General features: G+C 33.5%; 1 pseudogene; it reads left to right on the top strand.

Annotated features, from left to right (window-relative positions):
• The first annotated feature begins 806 nt into the window (after window positions 1–806).
• Window positions 807–2,112, top strand: LOC107892270 (uncharacterized; annotated as a pseudogene).
• Window positions 2,113–16,557: the final 14,445 nt, after the last annotated feature.

Genomic DNA, 16,557 nt, shown 5'->3' with positions numbered 1-16,557 from the left:
TTCACTAAAATAGTCATAATTTGAGCTTCCAACTCAAAATTGAATGATCCAAAGTGCGTTTCAAAGCTGAGAGATAGATCTTCAAACGCCTTGAAGACATCTCAACCTAGAAATGCCAGGATCCCATCCAAAAAGTCGTCGCAAGTCTGCTGATTTCCCAAACTTGAAAATTGTCAGCTTTGGTGAATGGAATTTAATAAATCTCACCCCATCCATGCATGTATCAAATGTGGTCATATTTGGAGTGAAAGATTTGTGATTTTTTTAGTTAGTCTCGCATTTTATCTGGTGCTAAGGTGGTGCATATTAGTCAGTTCATGGATCAATGCATATTGTGTTTTCTTTTCATACTGCAAGGTGCTTGCACTTATCAGTAAGGATTTTGGTAGGTTTTCTTTAAAACGGTTGAGTGGAGCTCATCAGTGAAATTTGTTGGGATTGTTTGCGTGCTGGTGTGTAGATGATTTGAAAATGCATTTTGATTGAAATATTCAGGTAATATCTAAATGCATGGCATGGTTGAAATTAGGGATGTAATTAAACCAAAGAGGCTATTGTATAATACAAAGTAGTTACGAATGGTTATGGTGTTGCATTACAAGATGTTGACTATTTGTGTTGTTTTCTTCCTTATAAGGAAAACAATATATTTACCTTTTTGATCGTACAATGAGTTTTCTTTCAAACTTTCATATTTGAATAAAGGTGACAAATAAAATCCTTGCACACAACGCCGTTTGAGAACCTATTACTACACATTCTATGTCTTAAAAACCCTAACTCATTCCGATCCTCTACTGTGGCGCCCTTTTTCATTATTCCATTTATTCTTTGTTTTTTCTTCTTCTTTTTCTTTTATTATTCTCCCTTTGCTTTTCTTTGCTTAGTTCCTCAAAAGTTAACTATTTTTTTTTAAAGAATTTCCCTTTAAGCTGAACTGGTTACTTAGTACTTCTAATTGTATGTAATCCTTGGTACTTTGGATTCTAGCTTAGAGCCAAGGCAATGTCAGCTTAATTCTTTTTTCCTTTTCAAAATTCAATAATTTTGCTATTTTGTTTGTGGTGTGCAAAAATGAAAAGAATTTTGTAGCAGCTTTTCCAATCCCAGATATTTCTTTTTACTTTCCTTTTGATTCTGTAGCGTTTATGAGGTTTCACATATAAGTTTTGTACTGGCTTAGGGCTAGGGTCTAGGGTTCAATTTGTTATTATCCCTTAAATATATATGGATCAAAGCTTAGAATTGTTTTGGGCCTGAAACAAAAACACCGACCCAATTCTCAACTGTTTGCTTATTGTTTCGTGTTGAACTCCACCATTTATGGCTGTCAAACAGCACGGAAAATAAGCTTGTGAGAGAAATAAAGTAAAAAGGATGATCTCATACCTACGAAGATGTCCAAATTTAACTATCGTATGTGGAACCGATGTTGTCTTCCTCCAGCGTTTTCTACACAATGGTCCGGACACCGTGGAAGAGCTTCTTGACAGACACGTAGTGAAGGAGAAATCCCTAGAGGATGAGGAAGAGTCGCTGAACCGACAGCGCCTCACCAGCACTCGACGAGAGGCACTGAGTCTCTACGCGACATCCTTCGAGCCACCCGATTCTTCATGTGGCCCGATTCTCGGGGCGTTCTGTGGAGGGACATATTGAGAGAGAACGCGAGGAAGGAGTTCGAGGAAGCTCGCTTCGAGAAGGATCCGGAAGTTGTGACCCGATTGCTTATCGGTGGGCGTGATGCGGTTGAATCCGCATTGGAGAAGCTAGCCGAGAAGCAGAGGCATCAGATTCAGAAGGAGCGGGGAGATGGTCGGTGATGATTGATTCATTTCTTTACTCTCTCTGATTTTGAATTTGATTATCCTTTCGAGGAAGGACAAATGTTGTGTTTTGGTCTTATAAAAATTGATTCATTTCTGAACTTATGCGTTAGCCTTGTTCGATTGTGATTCCCGCATATCCAGAAGTTGGTTGATGAGAAAATTGAGAGGAAATCAAAGTTCGATTTTACTGCAGTGTTCCTTTGTATGTTGGCGTCGATTGAACATTGAATTGAAGGGGGGAAACAAATGTTCCTTTGCATTGCCTCCATGGCAGTTTGCTGAACTTGTAACCAAGCATAGAAGTTTATAATTTGGTGCCAAATTGGCAAATGTAAGTTAATCAACCCAGAAAGTGAATCCAATTATAATAATATTGGTAATAATGATTGTTATCTAATCCCATCCAAATAAACGAAATGAATTGTTTAGCTTCAGCATCATAACAGATGAGGAGTATTGAAGATGGAAATAAGTTTGCAACAAATGCAGCAGCCATTGCCGACTAAAGAAAGCCCTTAGTTGTTCGTCTGTCTTTGCCAATTGCCATCCCCATCATGAGTTCCCCTTTTCATCATGGCTACAAACTCCTCGTGGTTGATCCTCCCATCATATCCAACCAATCATGTCAAGCAAAAAAACTAACAAACAAACTATTTGTTTTAAATAAAAGAAGCAAACGAAGATCCTTCTCAGTATCAGCATCCTCTATTGTAGCCTCATCTCCCATTCCGTACCGTGTCATAGCTTGTCTTAGTTCATCTCTTGTAATAAACCTGAATGAAAAGAAGAATACTAGGCAGAGTCAATCAATCAAGTAATATAATGTTCAAAACCGAAAAAAGCAATAGTGCAATATAATAACCCACTGTAATCCTTGTCAAAGAATGAAAAGCCTTGACTATTTTTTCTTCCCTCTCAAGCCTATGTCGATGCATTGTAGCAGCTATGAATTCGATGTAATCAATGAATTCCACCATTGTCAACATCATCCTGACAGAATGGGGTTCAGGCATTCGGAAGTTGCAGCTTGTTTCATTATTATGGAAATGGTTACTATTATATATAAATAACATAATTTGGATGGTGGAGGGAAGGGATTATATAATTGGATAATTCTTACAGCGTCCATAAGTTGCTTTATTTCATTTTCAGTTAACTTAGATCCCAAGCGAGCTAATCCTTCCCTGAGTTCTCCTAGTGTTATTGTAACACTTCCATCAGTGCCGATGTTTTTGAACATCTGTTGCAAGCACTTGATCTCTTCTTCCGTTGATAGGCTTTCTGATATCACCTTCCACAAACCATATTTACAGACAAAAATATCAGCTTGTGGGAACATAAAACAGAGAAAAAGAAATTTGTGCTTTTATGGTCGAGTAAATTTGTCATAGAGTGAGCTTGTTCATTCCTCTGAACTGCTTCAACCTACTAAGGACAGCACTATCAATAGGTTTGTCAGATGCATCACCACCCTCTTTCAGCCATGGATGTTCTGGTTCATATTCACAAAATGTAAACATTAGTGGCACATATCTAATAATTGTGTTCTTTAGTAAGGATTGAACCAATGTTCAATGCTGCCAATCCAACTATTCCCTTTTTTCATTATTTTGAAGGGTTTTGTCTACAGAAAGCTTAATGTTTTTACCTAGAGCTTGAGCAGCAGTGATCCGTTTCTTAGGATCCCTTGCTAGCATCTTTCTGATGAGGTCCTTTGCACCTTCAGATATAGATGGTCATGGCAAGCTTTTCAAGTCAAGATTACCTTCTAAAACCGCTTAAAAGATTTCTTTCTCAGTCTCTGCAACAAACTTATCATCAACAGTTGAAAAGGTATCACAACCAAAAGAACGTATCTGAAAAACAAAATAAGTTTCCACGTACATATCAACCCAAAATGGAGACACACCGCTAAGAAGAATGTATAATATGACACCAGCACTTCACACATCTATCTCCTTGCCATATTTCTGGTTTAACAACTCTGGTGCAACATAGTATGCAACAAGGTGTTTATGTCATGGACTGCGGATCAAAACCTGTGACTATTGCGCATAGAACAATCCATAAATGTCAACTTAACTTATTAAATGTGAATCATTTAACCCGCTTAAACTAACCCGACTCGTGGAATTAATGGAGAAACCTATCTACTTAAAGTCTTGGTTGTCTAGTGAAACACTTTAGTCAAACTAAAGTTACCAAGGTAAATAAGGTAAATCCTAAATGGATAAGATCGTATAGAGTTTAAATCCTTTAGAACTCTCAATTGTATATAAACTTTAATCTTGAACGTTGATATAATTCAATTTGTACCGTTGATTTCGGGGAGCTCGACCATAAGTAGAAATCTCCCCCTTCATTTGTTTTCATCCCATTATATTCAATTATTCTTGAGTTAAGAATATATTGATAACATTTACTCAAATACGTGGTATGCATTGTTTTCTTGTGGTTTTTCAATACTTTGTTGCTTATTTCGTTTCGAGTTGCTTCCACTATATTTTTCGATGCCTTAATGATAAAAGAGTGAAGCAGAAGAGGCAGAAGGAGGATCGTATTCAAGTTGTTCGACTCGAAAAAGAAATATTTGAATTTGACCTGAAAAGAAAACACCAAATAAATTTAGAAAAACAACGAAAACAAACATAACTAAAATAAAAGATTTAAGAACAAAGAATAAATAAAAATAATAAATAAATACATGAAAATTAGAAGAAAAAAAAACAAAGTGGAAGATGGAATGAGTAAACCGATGGATATAATGGATAGATGGATAAGTGTCCAATTGAACCAGAGATATAAATCCCAATAAACTCAATTAATGACTCTAATCAACCCTCTAAGAAATAATTCTTGGAAAATCGAAGTATGGAGAATGAATTCCTATGAGTCCTTGAAAAAAATTTGAGAAAAAAAACTACTAAAAATCATAAAAAAATCTTGCACAAACTAACTCTCGGGTTGAAAACCATATTAATGAATACAATTGCGTCTCTAATGAACAATAAAGAGGCCTTTATATAGACTACCAAATGAAACTCTAAATAATGCTAAAACTCTAATTAATCTAAATAAGAAATAGTTTTAAACTTAACTTTATTATTAACTGATAAATATAAAAATCCTAAATAACTTAAAATACTTAAAAATATAAAAAATTTGGAATAAATAAATAATAAAATAATAAAATCTAATAAATACAATATTGGGCTCATATGTAATAAAAATTAAGCTAAAAATCAAACCTAATATGATTTGAACTCAAATTAAAAGCCCGAAACTCGTAATTTCCTTAATAATCCCATTCAGAAATTCTGCTCACGCAGTCTTCATTAAAACAACCATAATATGAGTTCTCAAACTCAAAATCTAGTGATTCAAAATGAGTTTCAAAACTAAGAGATAGATCTTCAAATTTTGTGAAGATATCTTAACCCAAAAATGTCTAGATCCCATTCAAAAAGTTGTCGCAAGTCGATTGATTTTCTAAACTTGAAAATTGGCAGCTTTTTGAATGGAATTTAATAAATTTCTCCCCATTCGTACATGTATTGCTTAGAGAATTTTCGGGATAATTTTCATCTTTCGAGAGCTAGGCAAACTTAGGTGCATTTGAAGCAAAAAAATCGCCTAAGGTCGCATGGATTGTAAGACTAAAGGTCTAGGCTTGTGACAGTTGGTATTCGAGCTAAGGTTATGAAGACACCATTTGGGATGTTGGAAGGAGTAGATGAGAAAGAGCCAATGGAGACTTGTAGGAGGGCTAAGAAAGTAAGCCAATCGAGGAATATGTTGTTACCTTTAGATGATAGGTTGCCAAACTTGAGGGCTTTATGAGTGATGTGAAGGAGACCCTCAAGAAAGATGATGGGCATACCATAGAGCTGGAATCAAGGCATGTTTAGCTCAAGGATCAAGCGGTAGAGTGTAACACCTTTTACCCGACCCGAATTTTCGAATACAGATATTGAAGTTACAACACAAAACACTAACAGAAATTTAGACTACCATCGAAAACTTTATTTAAAAAATATTTATTATTTATTTTGAACTATTCTTTAATATAAAATAGGATATTAAAGAATTGCATTCCAGTACTAAACAGTAAACTACATTACAATATAAAATTTTATTTAAAACAGACTCTTTATGGTGTAGGGTACTATATGTCGCCATACACCTATTGTAACAGTTCGCTTTAGACCCTATTCGGAATAGTAGTTTCGGGACCACAAATCTGAGTCAAAAAATATTTTAATATTATTTTTGGAGTCTACAGTGTGTTAATTTATGTGTGTGAAAGTTTCGTGTGAAAATTTTATCGTTTGTGTGCTCGATTTAATTAAAAAGATTTAATTGCGGAAGGTGCAAAATTAGCATGATATTTGTAAAGGTACCTATTTGTTATGGTTTTTATTATATGGAGTCCTTATGTTGTAATTTAATCATTAGAATTATGCATGGACAAAAATAGACAACCATTAAATAGTTTTCTAATTAAATCATTAAGGTTAAAATTGAAAAATGTATATCAATATGTATTAAATAAAACAAAAAATAAATGGCCATGCACGTGTTCATCTTTCTTGGCCGATTCTAAGAAGAAAAAAAAAATAAAGCTTTGGAAGCTTTAAACATTCAGCACCTTTGGGAGCTTAATTTGGGTATGTGTTTTGCTCAGTTTTTAATGATTTTTACGTTTTTGAGATCATTACTTTGAATACTAGCTAGCCCATGCTTGAATTTTGAATTTGATGATGTATGCATGAATTGCCATTGTTGATAGCTTGATGATTTTTGTGTTTAATGATGAAAAATAAAAATATATTGTTAGGTTATTATGTTTAATTAAGTGATTTTTGGTAAAAATGTGTATTAAGGATTAAATTATAAATTTTATAAATTGAGGGGTAAAAATATGAAATAAATTAAATAAATGGGCTGCTATGAACCTTAGTAAAATTCGACTATACTAGAGTTTAGTGAAATTATGTGTATATTGTGTTTTGTGAAATAGGGACTAAATTGTGAAAAATGTGAAATGTTAGGGGCAAAAGTGTAATTTACCCATTTATGTGTTTATGGATGAAATTGAATGAATATGTTGATAAACAAGTAAAATTTTTATTAATTTAGATCAAGAAAAGAGGAAATCAGAATTGGATCGGGGAAATCTAAAGTTGTCGAATAGTCGTCCCGGTTCGTTTGTCTTCGTCCGAGGTAAGTACATAAGTAAATAAATGTCATTAAATTTGAATGTATATATTTTATAAGTGTCGAATTGAATTATTACAAATGTATGTGTATATGCCAAATTGAATTAAGCATGGGAGTATTACTTATGAGTTTGAATCGATCGAATTATGACGTCCAAAAGCCTTATACGAACCTTAGGAATAGTTAGGATACATATGTCATGACATAGGATTCCAATATGTAATTATGTGTAAGACCATGTCTGGGACGTTGGCATCGATTTGTAATTTACGTGTAAGACCATGTCTGGGACATCGGCATCGTATATGAGTTTGTGTACGACCCTGTCGGGGACAGTGGCATTGATAGTTGATTACATGTAAGACCATGTCTGAGACGTTGGCATTGTACGAGCTTTTCGAGTTATCTGAGTATCCTATTTAATTCCAAAAGGCTCAACGAACAATATCGAGTTAAGATCGAATGTGAAAACGAGCTAAATGGTTCAGGTACGTACGAAGTTAAATGATTATTAAAGTAAGGTAAGTATAGTATTTGAGATGAAGATATGAAATTTGTTTGTTATAAAAGGCTGCTTATATGTACATGTGATTATTCTTATTCGGCCAAATGACATTATAAGGTTAATGTTCATGTGATGATATATGAATTTGCAAGCATGATAAATGTATATGTGGTTAAGGTTTTCTTGATTTGGCCTAGCTTGATTGAATTATGTATGATATTGAAATGATTTAATTGCTTATGACTTACTAAGCTATTTAAGTTTACTGTGTGTGTGTTCATTCGTTGTTTTATAGATTTTGGAAGCTAGTTACGAGCTCGGGGATCGTCAGGAAAATCCGTCACACTATCGATTACTATTTCGGTATTTTTAAAAGCTTGAATTACAAACCTATGACATGTATAGGCTAGTACTTGTTTTGGTTGGTTTTGAAATTGTAAATATAAAGCCATGCGAAAATGGCTAGAAATGATGCTTATGTTTTTGTATGTTCGGTCATGGTATAAATTCATGATGGAAAATTATGTTTCATGGTATATATGTATGTGATGTGCTTAGTATATGATTTCGGCATGAAGTAGTGAAATACTTATGGCTTATGATTAGTTCATTTTGGTAAGTTTGATATACATATATATGGTAGGATTTGCAAATATAGATTGTTATAACTCGGCTCAAGTGAATTTGGTATGGTTGATGAATGTGTTTTAGTTGTGATTTTTGTTGGCTCATTATTGTAATGTATAATTTGTATTATGAATTCGTTTAGAAGTGATAAATGATATGATTATTTGTTCGGTTAATGATAGGTTGATTGAATATGTATATATATAAGTATGACATATTTGTTAATGAATGAATTGTTGGCAAATTAATTGATTATGTGTATGTAATTTTAGGCGCGGTAATTAGCATGTGATTGGATGTATTTTTTTTTAGTTGTTATTTGTACTCAAGATAGTTCATTTTAAATATGGTCATATAAGTATAGATTTGTGATAATAAAAGAAGTATATTTAATCAAATGTGTTTAATAAATTTGGTTGTGTATGTGAAATTGTGGCATGGATTATAGCATATGGAATTGACATGGTTTGAATCGGTTAAAGTGCTTGGAAAATGGCTAATGTTAGATAAGTGAGTAATTTATGAACTAGTCATATTTGCATTTGAAATTCGGCCGTTTAGAATTGCTTGTTTGTATTTGTATAATTTTGCCTATTTAGCCGTGAGGTATAATTCAACTTAGGTTAATATGTGCAAGTAGGAAAGCTTATAAATGAATGTACCCCATAATTGTTAGACAATAGGTTTGGCTGATAGATATATAAAGTATATGAAATATGATATGTTATATATATATATTTATTAGTGAGTTCGTCAAAGAGAGTAAATAAATAATGTGGATATGTTTAGATTTCTAAAGCATGATTGGTATATGTTTTATAAATGGTAAATCATGTTGATTTATGTTTGGTTAAGTAAAGCATATGTACGAATGTATAAGTTGAGGACTATATGGTTCGACTCAGTAATTATGGAACATGTTTAATTTATTAGTAATGTATGTCGGTTTTGAGCTATGTTTAGTTCGGTAATGCCTCGTAACCTAATTCAGTGGTGGATACGGGTTAGGGGTGTTACACCTATGATGTCCTCTGTATGCATAATATCCCAACTTACTACTACCCTGACGCATTTTTTGCTTGGTCCCTCTTGACGCTCAATCTTACAACAGAACCTGAAATATAAACAAACACCTGTAAGTTCAAACGAACTTAGTGTGTTTAAATTCCAAATTACCTTGAAGTAATTCCAATTGAATTCACCATATTGAAGGCTTTGGATTTCATCTCTGTCTTTGACAGATACTTTCTCACACCGGTGTATACATATTCATCCACTTCCATGTTTGACTAGTCTATTCACCCTTTTGACAGATACTAGATTTCATAAATTAATACATACCTTATTTCCTTACTTGGAAAACAAATGTGTTCCTCAGAAGAATGTCCAAATGTAACATCCCTAATCCGTATCCATTGCCAGAATAGGGTTACAGAGCATTATCGAGGTTTACAGATCAATCACACAAAAATTTCAAACGTTTCATTACATATCAATATTCGTAATAAAACCAATCAAAATCATATATATTATCCTTTAAACGAGCCCTCAAAGCCTGAAATACATATTAGAAACAAGTCGGGACTAAATCAGAAACTCAGAGAATTGTTCAAAAATATTTAAAATTTTCAACACTGCAAGGGTCATACGGTTGTGTGGCCAGGCCATGTGACTCACACGGTCAAAAGACATGCCCGTGTCTCAGGCCGTGTGGGCATTTGAAATAGGGACACACGGCCGTGTCTCATCCAGTGCTTGTGCTCGTGTAACTCTCTAACTTGGGTCACATGGCCAAGTCACACACTTGTGTGCTAAGCTGTGTGAACATACTGACTTGCATTATTAAGAAGATACAGGGGACACACGACCGTGTCACTTGGCCATGTGTCACACACGGCTGAGACGCACACCCATGTCTCTACTCGTGTGGACGAAAATAGGTCATTTTCTAAACCACATTTCTTACCCAAATTGACACCAACTATAACACCCTATACCCGGCCTAGACATTATAGCCGAATCCGGGAGTATTACGAAGAAGGGTTTTGAAACCGATGATACTTTGATAAAACATCCAAGTTATAAATCGTATTCATTTATATATTTATTACTAAAACCGTTACATATTATCCTTTAAAGTTAACCAAATCATTTCGTAGCGGAAGTTTAAAAAACTATTAAAATAAAAACCACGCTCGTGTTTTTAAAAATAACATTTGTTTGTGTGAAATCGATATTTTGTCAAATCATCACAGTTTGGAAATTATAACACAACCAAACCAAAAATTTAAACCAAACAGTCCAAAAAGTCCGGAGAGTCCAAAAATTACAAAACTTTCACAAAAGCCAGAAATTTAAGTAAAAACCATGAAATAATATTAACTGAAAACAGTTTCCAATCGAGTGGTCACTGCTGAGCCTCCGTCGCACTGACCCGCTTATGCCTGTGGATTACCTAAACAGAACAGACAAACAGATGTGGGTTTACGTAAACACAGTGTGTAACCCATCAGAGATAGACATGCAACATATACAGAGTTTTATATACAGTCAGATACAGATCCGAACCTAAGTCCATCACAGAAACAGATATCAGAATCAGATGTACAGAATAGATAAACAGAATCCTACCCTCACCTCTACATACCATCTCCGTCCATCCCATCATACCACGTGGGGTTAAGAACACCCACCCATTCCTACACACTATATAGTGTCGATACGACACATAACAGATAATATGTAGACAAGCTACCAAAATATAGGCGAAAAGTCACCAAACATATTACTTCCTCCACATATACAATTCCTACCCCAAACACAGATACATAATACAGATGCAAAAATATCAGAATTAACATGCTTAACATGCTCGAATACAGATAGATACATACTTAAACAGTATAGTTAGACATACATACTAGTATCCTACTTAGATCAGTCTATCAGAATAACAAATCACATGAAATAGGGTTTGGTTAGCCCTTACCGACCTTACGATAGTCCTACAGTCGATCGGAATGACCCGAGCGACCCTAGAAATTTTTTTAGAATTTTGGGCCCACATGCTCGTATGGGCCCACACGCTCAGATTGGCCTTACCCATGTGGCCCACACGGCCTGGCCCAAAACCCACACGCCCAACTTGGCCTAGCCCGTGTGGCCCACATGGCCACAGTCACACTGTCACACGGTCGTGTCTTGCGCACGGCCACGCCTTTGTCGGTCACACAGCCGTGTCTCCCATATGGCCAACCACACGGCTGGCCACACACCTGTGTGGTATCGATAGACTCCATTTTTGGCTTTCGCCAAAGCTCTATTTTTTGTGTTAGGAGTACACACCTGGTTTGATTTTGATGCAAAACCACTCTCGAGACCACCAGCACCTAAAAATAGAATAACCAAAACCCTTTTAGCAATCAAATTGCAAATCTATCCATAAAAAATTGAGCAACGCGCACACACTTACCGCTACCAAACCCGATCACATACACCGATTAGACCGTTGGAGCGAAAACCACTGTTTCACTATTTTCTTCTACACAATACGTTTACAGAGAATTAACTTCCCTTACTACACACATTTGGAATTCAACCGAAAAGAAAAACCCAAACAGCTTACTGAAATCGAAACCTATCGACAAGTGAAAGCCCCCACTTACCTGATCGCGGGTAAAACACCAAAATCCTGAAGTGCAGGCGAATAACAAAAAGGGGAGTGCAAAATTAAATAGGGGAAAACGAAAGAAAAATAGAAAAATGGAAGAAGGCAAAAACTTACATCGAAATTTTTTTGGAAGAGAGAGAATAGGAATAAAATAAAATAAAATAAAATACAAATTTGGATTAACTCCCCTTCTCATCCACTAACGACTTAATCCCCCAATATCCTACCCATTCAATCACCCGAATAAAATATTATCACCCCCGCTCACACCGGGATTCAAACACAAAATCATGAGCACAAGACCTCCAACAAACTAATTCCTTACCACTCGAACCAGCAGACTCATTCTGATATGGATTTACAGACAATTTTATATAAGCCCACCCAACAGGGATAAGGCTTGGATAAAAAATAACAAAATTTCCAAATGTGGGACTTGAACCCAAGACCTCATACACCCAAAACACTAAATCACAGAAATAGATACATATTTGTGTCAAATTTCATAAAAATAAACTTAAATTATTCAGGGCGTTACACCAACCTAGCCTCAACAAATTGCACATCAACAAGTCATAACAAAGCATTCAACACAAGCTAAAATCAAATCTTAAACATGTATTATCACCGCATACAACAAATATGCCCTTAGGCACCTCAAATGACAACTTAAAAATATGTCAACCAAGTGTCCAAACTTACCTAATTAATTTACCTAACCAAGTTACCAACGTTCACTATAATTCAAATACATACATACATATATCATTTATACTAACATCACAATTATGCCTTAATCTCTTACCAATATGTAGGTTGATTATATAAACAAAGTATTATTCATAATATTTACATTAATTAAACTTTGAACAAGACCATACAAAAGCCTATACATGCCAAATAAACCGTATTTAATGTTTCAAAAACTACTAAAATAAACTGGATAGTGTAACTTGAGTGCCGATCCGATCGTCCAACCTTCTGAAAATCTACGAAGACATTAAACAATACAAATAAGCTTAATGAAGCTTAGTAAGTTTGACAGGTTAAACAAAAATCTTACCGAACTAACTATAATTAATTTAGATATTAAAAATCATCCATGACAGTTCCTTGTCATTTACAACATCAATCGATAAATACATCTGTATTCAAATCAATAAAAATAAATAACATATCTTTCAAATTTAATAAATAAATCACCTTAATGAGATTTCTCCATTCGAAGAACAACTTATGGATAAGAGTACATCGTTAATAGAAGCTCAAAAGCTAAACAGAAGCTCATAAGAGTTGATCTACTCAATTACGCCAAACAGAAAGTAAAACATGAAAGTTCGCAACAAATACTGAACCCTGATTTACTTGGATAAAATGCTGATATCTCCCTCCAGTACCATTGTACACCAAATTATGAATGTACTCAAATCTCGCGTTCAATTCAAACTGAATATCCAATTCAATATTATAATTACAACAATAATTCATTTCTAACAATAGAATAAATGCATAATACCATTCATCAATTTATACGAAATATTAAATTTTAACTGTACGAACTTACCTAGATTGAATTATAGTAATTGTAGAAGTTCAGAGACTATTCCACTATTTTTTCTTTTTCACGAGTATCTACGGGATCTTGAATTAGAATATAAAAATTACTAATTTTTAGCACATATTTCATTTCCAATTCATTTTACAATTAATACCTTTTTGAAATTTACGTAATTACCCCAAACTTTTACAATTTTTACAATTTAATCCCTTAATTAATTAATCCATCAAATTAACTAATTTTCTCAATAAATAATCTATCCAAATATTCTAGGCCTTCAAACAGCCCCTAATAAACCCAAAATTCACTATCAAACCCTAATATTTTAACCTTTTCACAATTTAATCCTAAAATCAATATTTAACAAAATCACTTTATAAAATCATCACACAACACAATAAAAGCTCTAAATCCATGTTATTCATAAAAAAATATAATATTTATCAATGGAAACTTTCAAAATTGTTAATAAAATTAAAAATGAAGGTACAATTTAGTGAGACCTAATTGCAATAATCTTAAAAACATAAAAATTACAAGAAACGAGTAAGAATTGAACTCACATGAAGCAAAAATATGAGAAACCAACTTAAAGCTCTCTCTCCTATGGCGATTTAGGCCAAAATTGAAGATGAATTGCATAGAAAGCTATAAAATTCAATTTGTTGTTTTAATTTCATCAAAATTACCATTTTGTCATACCATCACTTTATTTAACTATTTTATCTTCATATGCCGCCTCATCACTTTAATTTAGACATATTTATTACTTAAGTCCTTTCTTATTTATTAATCAAGCCATTTAATCACTTAATTATTATATTTAGCAAGTTTTATACCTTTTTTCAATTTAGTCCTTTTTAATTAATTAACTATCGAAACGTTAAAATTTTTTAACTAAAATTTAATACCACCTTAATGAAACTCTGTAAATATATATAAAAATATTTACGACTCGATTTATAGAAACGAGGTCCCAATACCTCACTTTCTGAAACCACTTATCTAGGGTATTACCACTCGAACCTAATAAATCATTATAAAATATAAATTACCAATTCAAAAACCTTTTTAAAACTATTTTTGACTCATAAATATTAAATAATAATATTTACGAACTTACTCACCGAATTTGGTGGCCTCAAAACTACTGTTTCCGACACCACTAAAAAATCGAGCTGTTACACAAAATAGAACCTCTTTCGACGGATTCTCACTCAGACAACACTGCATACTCTACCCAAGATGGTGTTCTCACAGGTATTATTTTTGGCAGATAATTAAACTAATTGATCTTTTAAGAAGAACTTCATAATGACCTTACCTTTGAAAATTCTCATACTGATTCTGGTAATTAAAATAATACTAATCAGATTGTATCTCAAATCGACCAAAAAATCATAACTTAAACTGATAATAAAACATTCTAAATCAATTTAAAGAATTCAAGACAACTATGTTACAAATCACGAGAACACCCAAATTGACAAAACAACTTAGATTCCAAATGACCTCTATACATGACGTGAAAATCATTCAGATTTGGCAGTTACTAGATAACTCAAATGACTTCCTTAAATAACGTAGACGAACTTAGGACTGTCGATCACTTACTTATTCATAGTTAAAAATACACCAAATTTCGTACACTGACAGACTAATATGGTGAATTCACCATTCCCATAACACTGTTAGAGACTCTTTTAGAAGTTTTACATAAATCAAATTCAAATTTTGTCATAAGACCAACAAAGCTAAGAGATCATCAAACTTACCAATTCTCTATCATCACATTAGTTGGTAAAGAAGTCTCGAAGTTTACCCAGATCAGGACACAAAAGCATTCGACCAGACTTCTCCACAAGGGCGTTACAGATTACGTAACACAAATAACACAGAATAAGCCATGCAGACTTCATCGAATATGCCATAAAGGCATTACAGAACACACCACGAAGGCTTTCTTTATATAGGCAGAGTTTAGAGAGTTCAACTATGATTAAACTTAATCACTTTAATATTGAATTTAATCTAATAAAACAAATTGAATATTTTTAAAACTTAGAAATACTTGTTTCTCCTTGGCTCTGATACCAGACTGTCTCGAGGATCTGAGGATCGAGTTTGGAATGAGATAATCGTAATTTGAAATTTGTAATAAAAATTTGATTATTGATTAAATTTTGAAAAGAAAAATAATTTAAAACTTAAATTTTTAAAAACTTAAAAATTTGGAGAAACTTTGGAATTCTGGAGAAACGAGTTTTGATTTCTGAAATGGGTATCTCGAGTCCTCCCCTTCATTCTGAATCTGATAGCCTTTTATAGAGGGCTATTATCTCTTTACATCATTTGAACCGAGAAATTTTTTCTCTTACATCATTACATAATTGAGACTTTGATTAAAAATTTTCAGAGAATATATTCTCTGATTACCAAAATACAAACTACAGAGAATATTTACTATTCATGTGTCTTTTCTTGTAGGGAATATTTACTGTTTTCACCAGAGAAAATTTCCTGTTCACTTGTCCTTTCTTGTAAGGAATATTTACAGTTTCTGCCATAGAATATTTCATGTTCACTTGTCTTTTCTTGCAGGGAATATTTACTGTTTTCGCTAGAGAATATTTCATGTTCATGCATCTTTTCTTGCATCATTTTTTCTTGGTCCTGGTGATGGTTACTAAAGTGGTATCATCTGCAGGATCCACCGTTTTGATTGAAGACTCTGAAGATTTCTCATCTTCAGATTCGGAGACCAATGAGCTGAGCATTTCAGCCATGAGTTTTTTGTATTTCTTCTTGGTCTTGGCTTGAGCTAACATCGCACTAGCTATCGACTTTGCTTGAAAAAATTTTGCTATGATTTGATCCGGGGCTGCGGACTTACATAATCTTGGATTTTTGTTGAAAAAGTATCCAAATATTTTGAATCATATTTTTCATCATTAAACTTGTCCCACCATTTAGTTCTGTAGTTTCGAACTAGTAATGAAATTCCACTATATTGATCTTGCTCATAAGAATAATTCCATGAAACAATCCAAGAAGTACACAGTTTTGAGAAAAAATGGATTGTCCTGTAAATGTGTTTCTGGTTTGGTTCAGGTTGAAATTTGTCAAAGAATTTGGGTCATAAGTTTTA

This window comes from Gossypium hirsutum, chromosome D09, assembly GCF_007990345.1.
Source record: "Gossypium hirsutum isolate 1008001.06 chromosome D09, Gossypium_hirsutum_v2.1, whole genome shotgun sequence".
NCBI classification, from domain to species: Eukaryota; Viridiplantae; Streptophyta; class Magnoliopsida; order Malvales; family Malvaceae; genus Gossypium; species Gossypium hirsutum.
This window is presented reverse-complemented; position numbering and strand designations above follow the sequence as displayed.